Genomic DNA, 6,912 nt, shown 5'->3' on the forward strand with positions numbered 1-6,912 from the left:
TGTATTAATACACGGTTGTCCCAGATAAAGCCCATATTTCAGTCTTCCTGTAAGTGTAGTGTGATCCTGTGGCTAGGTTCTGGACAATGGGATGTTTTATAGCAGCTTCTAGGAATCTTACTTAAGAGACAATGCATGTGACTTTACCTTTTTCTTCAGTCCTTCCTAGTGCCATCTTGGGACATGAGATTGAGGTTATACACAGTGGAGCAACTAAGTAGGAGGAGCTTGACTTTGCCCCAAGCCTAGATTGCCTACCTAGACTTTAATGTGTGGGAGAAATAATCTTCTATTTTGCTTGAGACCTCTCATTTGGGTTTTTTTAAAAAAATTACTTCCAGCTGCAACTTGCCCAAATTATTATACTATGCAACAATGAGGAAATGAAATGACTTGTGGTCACTTGTAGGAATTGGATCTCATGCAGTACCTCTACGTACATTCTTCACTACAGAAAAAACAAGAAAGAAAAAAAAAACCCACCCCAAAGCAAAACAAACAAAATACAATCCCCCAAACACTGTGCAAACACCATGATAGTAAAAACAGCAACACCAATAACTACACATACATAGAAAAAGGAAATTTACAGAGCACAGTTGCTTCTGTTCTAAAATCACTGAGAACTGACTAACATTTCACACACACTCAGTAAATCCTTTTCCTGGGATGTTTTTCCTTGGTCACACAGGTAGCTCCATTTTCCAGTTTCCCTTGCAGTTGGCTGGTCATGTGACTAAGCTCCAGCCAGTTGAATAAAAGTACCCTTTTCTTGGCCGGAGGCGCCGATTTGACTCACATGCAGGGCATGATGGTGGTGGGTACAGGCACCTCACTGGTGATCTCCTCCCTCCTGTCCCTGCTGCTCTTCACTGGGATGCAAATGTGCAGCCATCAGCTGGCCTCCACCGAGTGGCTTACCATCCAGGACGGCCTGCTTGGCTCACGTCTCTTCGTGTTCTCTCTCACTGCCTTCAAGATTCTGGAGAATCTTGTGTTTGGCAAAGGATCCCAAGCAAAGACCTTCCCTGAGATTCTCTTGTTCCTCCTCTTGGCTCTCTTTGCATCTGGCCTCATCCACTGAGTTTGTGTCACCACCTGCTTCATCCTCTCCTGGTCTGTGCTACATTAACAAGATCTCCTCCACTGTGCATCAGGCAGCAGCTCCAGTCCTCACACCAGCCAAGGTCACAGGCAAGAGCAAGAAGAGAAATTGACCCTGAATGTTCAATAAAGTTGATTCTTTGTTAAAAAAAAAGAAAAAAAGAGTAAAGTGTACCACTTCTAAACCGGCCCCCACCTCACACCTCCGATGTCTGTCCTCCACACTCCTTACTTATCCAGTAACTAAGTGCAAACGATTCTAAGGTCGTAGGTGAGGATGGAACCATTTGATATAAGAGCCTGGGTCCTCAAATCTCCCTGTGAGAAGCCACCTGCTGACCAGAAGCACTCCTTTAAACTTTTGGGTGGGTGGTAAATAGCTTATGTTTTGGAATTTATTTGCTACGGTGACACCTTATGTAGTCTCTTTTCCTGTTCTTTGCCTCAGCTACATCTGGGTTGGAAGCTGACCTGTGTTGGGCAGATTTTGAGTTCGAGATAGGTTTTTGTTGACATGCTACTAGGTATGGTGGGATTTTAGTCTTTCCTGGTCTGTGGTTTCATGCCCAATACATCTTAGTTGTCTGTAGGTGATGTGGTGCTACACGTTTGTGCCTTCCCTAGCTCCTTCCTGGTCTCTAGGGAGGAAGGTGCTGCCGGCTAATACCTGCCTGACTCCAAGTTTGTGTCTTGGCTCCAGATATCCTGGACTCTCACCTCCTTCACCCTTTGTCATCACTCTGATCTTCACTCATTCCTTGTCCCTAATTCCCTTCCCATTGCCATTGGATATTATTCGCCTTTCAGGGCAATTGATTTACCTACTCCTTTAAGGAATAATAAATACGTTATAGAGTGATTCTCAGCTGGGCACAGTGGCTCACACCTGTAATCCCAGCACTTTGGGAGGTGGAGATGGGCGGATCACCTGAGGTCAGGAGTTCGAGACCAGCCTGACCAACATGGTGAAATCCCGTCTCTACTAAAAACATAAAAATTAGTTGAGCGTGGTGGCGCATGCCTGTAATCCCAGCTACTTAGGGGGCTGAGGCAGGAGAATCGTTTGAACCCAGGAGGTGGCGGAGGTTGCAGAGGTTGCAGTGAGCCGAGATTGCACCACTACACTCCTGGGCGACAGAGTGAGACTCTGCTTTAAAAAAAAAAAAAAAAAAAGTGATTCTTGACTTCTACACCTAAGGCTCCAGACCAACATCAGGGTCTAATCAGGGTCTAGGCTTTCAGATTAAACAAAAGCCTTGAGTCCCTTCTTGTTTTCTCCAGTTACAAAACCTACAGCTCTTTGGGCATCACCTACAAAACTTTCACCTTCTAAGAAAATCTCTGGCTCCAAGCTCATTGGCTGAAAGCTTTAACTGACAGGTCTCGAGTCCAGTGACAGAACAAAGCTCTGGTTCTCAGTTCTGTCCACTTCCCCAAGCTTCCCTTGTATGGAAATGGCCTCAGGCATTCCTTTTAGTAATTTCAGAGGCAGATTGTTCTGATTTTGAGATACTTTTACTTTAAGTCTCTGTGGCATCATCTAGACCTCCATGGTGGCTGCTATCTCTCCACATCCTTCCCCCAATCCCAGGGGAGCAATCTTTATTCTTTGGGCTGGTTTGGTATCTGCTCTTTCCCCAAAACTTAACAAGTCACCTCAACAATAGGGTGTAGAAGAAAGAGCCTCCATTAGCTCTGGGACCTCAGGAGAGGCACACGTAACATCTTGAGCCTCAGTTCCTCATCTGCCAAATGTAGATCAGAATTACTTTCCTGCCTACCTATATAATTGTGAATATTAAGTAATGAGAATTTTGTGAAACCATTGAAATTCTTCAAAGTACTATATAAAGAATGCTAGGAGCTATTCATATTACTTTGCTTTTAGAAACGATTCAGCTTCACCTTCTCTGCTTTTCTAATTCCCTCTGGCCACCTTCCCTACCCCATCAGGGCCAGGGCTCTTCCCTGGGAAGGAAATAGGAGGAATACTCACACTTCTGGGTTTATCTCCTTAAGTTTAGCTCACTTCCCTAGACTTGGATGGGTGACCTCCTTCATCAGTTCGTAGTGGCTTTCCAGGGTCACCAAAAGCTTTGCCTCACAGGACAATAGCCTATTTCATACACTTTATTTTAAAACTGATAGAATCATCTAGCTCTGGTGAAATCAGAGAGCTTGTATCACCAATATCTCTGCAGGTGGAGAAGGGGATGAGGGCTTCCAGTGGGGCCTGCATGAGGTTGGGGAAGCAGAGATGGCCAGCTCTGTTCTGGTCTTTAGAGAGCAGGGTCTGGGTTCCTCCTCCCTCCCTGGCCTCCTTGCTCTGCAGTGGTAAACCAGAGTGACTGGAATGATGCTTTAATATAATGGCCCCCAGACAGAGAGCTTTGCCCCCAACCCACCAGTGTGGGATTAGTGGGGTGCGGTGGGGAGAGGAGGACATCCCACAAGGACTAATGTCTCAGCCCTCAGGGTCCTTGTATCAGCCTCAGCCTCATCTTCCTGAGCTGAGTGGCTGAGACCAGGCAGGGGTTGAAGAAGGAGGGCAAAGAGGGAGACAGCAGCAGGCTGACCCTGGGGTTCCACGGTTCTACTTTTACTCTGGAATAGCCAGCACTGGTAGAAACCACCTCTGGGCTGCTGGACCGTGAGTCACATCTACACAGTAGAGGGCAAGTGAGGAAACAGTAATTTTGTCAATTGTTGAGGATATAAATTCTTTCACAGGATTTAGGCTATTTAAGCTGATCACTGAGGCTGTGAGTTCTGTTACCACCACTCGGTCTATGTTTCACATGGCCCCAGAGCTGCTGGTCCTTGCCTTTTTCATTGGCCAAAACTGTATTTCCTATAAGGACTGAGAATTGAGTAGCCATGTGTTCTCTCTCCACACCTATCCGATCCCCCCACCACCCCTGCGCCGTGAGAGTCACCACACGGTGATAGCTCCCTGCTATCCAGAGCTCCTGGACCATGTGAGGGTCCAATCTCAAGCACTGGGCTCACTCACAGGCAGTCGGCATCCTGTGAAGAAAGTGGCTGCAAACTCTGAGACTGAGTTCAAATGCCCACCCTGCTGCTGTAATTAATGTGTAACTCCAGCAAGTTCCTGAACCTGGCACCTTCATTTCTTATACTGGTAATAATAATTTATTTGTATGGGCTCTGTGAGAATTAAACAGATACCAGGTGTCTAAAGTGCTCTATGCACATAGTATATGTTCAATAAATGGTAGTTATAGTCCAGGTGCAGTGGCTCACCCTCATAATCCCAGCACTTTGGGAGGCTGGCAGGAGGATTGTTTGAGCCCAGGAGTTCAAAATCAGGGTAGGCAATGTAAGGAGACCCCATCTCTACAAAAACTAAAAAAATTAGCCAAGCGTGGTCATGCGCCAGTAGTCCTAGCTGCTGGGGAGACTGAGACAGGGTGGATCATTTGAGCCCAGGAGTTTGAGTGAGCTATGATCACACCACTGCACCTCAGCCTGGGCAATAGAGCAAGACCCTATCTCCAACAAAAAAGAAAGAAATGGTAGTCACTATCTGTTGCTCTGGGGGTCCAGAAGTCACCAATGAGCAGTGTCTCTATGGCCCATGGCAAGTTACTGGCAAAATTCCTGCTGACAATGAGCTTTTGAGCAAGTGAGAGCACCTTGCTGGGTGGACAGACATGGGTTCTTGGTAAAGCCCTGGAGGAAGGAAATCGAGGGCTGGCAGCTCTGAAAGGTCCGCCCTGCGGCTGCTCTTACCCTCCTGCCCCACAGACCGGTTAATCTTTAGACGATCTCGGGTAGCTTAAATCTGACTCTCGGGCTGGAGCAGCCCAGACAGCGGTCCCCCGCAGGATGTGGGCCTGGGGGCCCTGGATCGGCAGTGGTGCAGTCTTCTGAGCCTAAGGGCTACCAGGAATGACAGAGTTGCAGATGGCTTTGTCGCCCGCGGGGCAGCTCAAGTGTCCTGGGTCGCAAGCCTCTGTTCTACGGCCAGGCCGCCGGCTCAACGGGCGAAGGGAATCGGGCTGACCAGTCCTAAGGTCCCAAGCTCCCCTGACCTCAGGGCCCAAAACCTAGCATTACTCCGAGCAGTGCGTTGGTTACTCTCTCTGGAAAGCAGCCCTCGCCGGGGAAAGTGGGAGTTGCGGCACTGCGGTCTTTGGAGGCCTAGGTCGCCTAGAGCAGGCGGAGCCCTGTATCCCTCCCGGAGCCGGCCTGCGGTGAGGTCGGTACCCGGTACTTAGGGAGGGAGGACGCGCTTCGTGCTCAGGGTAGGCTGGGCCGCTGCTAGCTCTTGATTTAGTCTGATGTCCTCCTTTGTGCCAGCCTCTCCGATTTGTGGGTCCTTCCGAGAAAGAGTTCTCTAGGGCAGCTGGGGACGTCTCTCGGGTCTGGCGAGGCGACAGGCCTTCTTCGGACCCATCGCCAGCGGTGTTACAGAGACTTTCTCCACTGCGGGGCGGCCTGGGGCGGGCATCTGCCAGGCGAGGGAGCTGCCCTGCCGCCGAGATTGTGGGAAACGGCGTGGAAGACACCCCATCCGAGGGCACCCAATCTGCCTCTCCGCACTTCGATTCCATCCTGCAACCCAGGAGAAACCCTTTCCGAGTTCCAGCCGTACAGGCACCCGCGGAGTTTCCAAAAGAGACTCCCGCGAGGTCGCTCGGAACCTTGGCCCTGACACCTGGACGCGAGGTCTTTCAGGACCAGTCTCGGCTCGGTCACCTGGTCCCCGATCGCCGCGACCAGGAGTTCCTCCTTTCCTTTCTGCTCACCAGCCGGCTGCCGGCAGCGGCTCCAGGAGTGAGCACCAACCCGTGCTGGGGTGGGTTCAGGCGGCAGGAATGCAGAGGCTGGTCCTCCTCTAGCCCCGGCGCATTCACTTAGGTGCCTGAGCCCTGAGGTTCAGCCTGACTTTCCCGACTCCGCCGGGCGCTTGATGGGCTCCTAGGCTTCTGGGCTCACCCTTACACCTGAGTACTAAAGCACTGCAGCCCTCCCGAGGTGCACATCTACCCCCTCGGCGCTCATCGGGGCGTTTCTTCACCCTCTCACGGTGCACGCGTTTTCTCTCAGGTCAGCTCACATCTTCCAGTACACACCCACTGTGTCTACCTGCCCCTCCAGCGTTTCCTAGGCAGCTTTGAGGGCCCAGAGGACTGAAGTGTTAGTGCTAGGATGGGAGCACGATGAAAAAGGAAGGGGCCCAGTCAAAAGTCCTCTCCTCTTCGGTTTTTCTTCAACCATCCCTCACAAAAACATTTACGTCCTAGGGGGTTGTGAAGGCCAAATTCCCAGGATGCTGGTCCTGCCTTTTTCATTCGCCAAAATTGTATTTCCTACAACGACTAAGGATAACCAAGCATTGAGTAGCCCTGTTCTCTCACCAGATTGCCCTGGCTCTGTTTAACTTTTCCTGGTGCAATGTGATGTCACTATCTGCTCCCCAGGCAGGCATCACTCCCTCAAGGTACAATTTGGGGTAGGGATTTGAGTTCTGGAGAGGGTCAGCAGGGCTCTGGGGTCGGGGTGGGGAGGAGACTGACAGGGACAGACTGCAAGCTCCACATACTCTCCTCTGCCCCTTGTAGCCCGGGGTTTTAATGACCCCAAGCAGGTTTCCCTTCTCTGGTCTAGCCAGCTGCCCCTAGGGCTGGATTTTATTTCTTCATGGGGTTTCACCCTGAAGGGCCCCGTGGGCATGGGACCTGGTTGGGAACAAATGAAGGGTGTCTTGTAGCAAATGCAATCAGAGAAGCAGGAAAGAAGATTGGGCACTCCCAGTCACTTGGTCACTTGAGGTGGCTGGAG

At 50.3% G+C, this 6,912-nt stretch overlaps 1 pseudogene; it reads left to right on the forward strand.

Moving 5' to 3' along the window:
• The first annotated feature begins 775 nt into the window (after positions 1-775).
• Positions 776-1,268, forward strand: LOC111550449 (annotated as a pseudogene).
• Positions 1,269-6,912: the final 5,644 nt, after the last annotated feature.

Source organism: Piliocolobus tephrosceles, chromosome 15 (assembly GCF_002776525.5).
Source record: "Piliocolobus tephrosceles isolate RC106 chromosome 15, ASM277652v3, whole genome shotgun sequence".
In the NCBI taxonomy this organism is placed as follows: Eukaryota; Metazoa; Chordata; class Mammalia; order Primates; family Cercopithecidae; genus Piliocolobus; species Piliocolobus tephrosceles.